The sequence below is a fragment of the Octodon degus genome, unplaced genomic scaffold (genome assembly GCF_000260255.1).
Source record: "Octodon degus isolate 3935 unplaced genomic scaffold, OctDeg1.0 scaffold00086, whole genome shotgun sequence".
In the NCBI taxonomy this organism is placed as follows: domain Eukaryota; kingdom Metazoa; phylum Chordata; class Mammalia; order Rodentia; family Octodontidae; genus Octodon; species Octodon degus.
This window is the reverse complement of record NW_004524662.1, coordinates 9,027,191-9,029,005: the sequence shown is the minus strand read 5'-3', so window position 1 is coordinate 9,029,005 and position 1,815 is coordinate 9,027,191. Positions and strand designations below refer to the sequence as shown.

At 39.0% G+C, this 1,815-nt stretch overlaps 1 protein-coding gene across 5 annotated transcripts in view; it reads right to left on the bottom strand.

Annotated features, from left to right (window-relative positions):
* The window catches only part of Strn3 (striatin 3), a 129,938-nt gene that overhangs the window by 42,839 nt on the left and 85,284 nt on the right, over positions 1-1,815 (bottom strand). The window lies entirely within an intron of this gene.

Below are 1,815 nucleotides of genomic sequence, written 5' to 3'. Positions count from 1 at the left end.
AAAAAAAGGACACAGTTCATAAATTATTCTAATTTCCACAAAAAGCTGCACTTGGGAAAATACTAGAATTTTAACCAAATTTAACTAGACACTGAAAATAAGAAAATTCATTATCTGTCTTTAAATGTAGAATTGTATCTTGGCATTGATACCACAATCTACCTGAATTAAGACTATCAAAGATTTGATTCACTAAAATATTTTTTCATAATAATGACCCCGTATATGTGGTTTTTATGTGGTGAGCATTCAGTCACCCACGGACAATCCACAACCCAAAAATATTAAATGAAAGCATCCAGGGGCCAGGGAGCTGGCTCAGTGAAATAAGCACTTGCCTGACAAGCGCAGTGGCCTGAGTTCAATCCCCGGTTCCGCAAAAAAAAAAAAAAAAAAAGCATCCAGAAGTAATTCATAAATTTTAAACTTCATGCCATTCGGAATACTGTGATGAAATCTCACACCATCTAGTTCGGTCCTGCCCATGCGATACCCCTGCCCAGCACACCCATGTTGTATATGCTCAGTAGCATTTTTGGTTTAAGATCATGTGTCACAACATCCCAGTGCTTTTGTTTAAGTAACTCCTATTGTAATAATGGTCCCAAAGCAAAAGAGTAGTGATATGAGCAATTTGGATATATTAAAGAGAAGCTGAAGATGAACTTATTTAAGTAAAAAAGGTAAAAGTTCTAACTTTTAAAAAGTATGCTGGCTAGGGAGGTAGCTCAGTAGAATAAGCACTTGCCTGGCAAGCCCAAGGGCCTGAGTTCAATCCCCAGTTTCGCAAAAAAAAAAAAAAAAAAAAAAAAAGTATGCTGAAATACATAATAAAATTTTAATCTGCTACTGTGCCTAATTTAATAAATTAAACTCTGTAACAGTAATATATATTTTAAAAAAGATACAGTATGTAGATTTGGTGTTATCTGAGGTGTCAAGCATTCACTTGCAGTGTTAGAACATAATCCTTTGCAGATAAAAAGGCAATGGTGAATTTTTTAAGTCTTACTCTGGATGCCAAGGAGTCAGAGTTAACATTCATACTGAATTCTGTCTGTATTCAAGAAGAAAAAAAGAAAGAAATCAAGACACGTGTGATGGGACATGCATATAATTCCAGCACTCTGGAGTATAAGGCAGTTCAAGGCCAGCCTGAGCTATACGTGAGACTCTGTCTCAAAAATCAAAAGATAGTAAGATCCTGCATCAAAAACAAGGACTAGAGAGAAAGCTCAGCAGCATGTAAGTGTCTGCTTAGCAAGCACAAAATCCTGAGTTCAATCTTGGGTACCTCAAAAAAAAAAAAAAAAAAAAAGACAATGGGCTCAATAACACAGCATACATGGTTGGGGAGATAGCTCAGCGGTCTAAGCACCTGCCTGGCAAGCACAAGAACCCTAGTTCTATCCCCAGTATCACATGTCATGCCGGTCCTGGAATCCTGGGCATGCCATGCCTGCCACTGAAACTGGGCATAGTGGCACACACCTGTAATCCCAGCATTGGTGAGGATGAGACAGGAGACAGGGGGATTACTATGAGTAGGAACTGCATAACAAGACCCTGTACCAAATGAACAAATAAATTTTTTTTTAAAAATCTCCTTATAGAAGAGAAGCTAGCTGCTTGAGCTGCTGCTACCCCTCCCTTGTGCTCTTGCTCTTTGCCGCCACCATGAAAGGTTGCCCTCTGCTATGTGCTGCTCTGCGTTGGACCCAGCTGAGTATGGACTGAAACCTCCAGTAACTGTGAGCTAAATAAACCTTTCCTTCCTTCATTTTGAGTGTCAGGTATTTGTCCCAGCAACAAGAG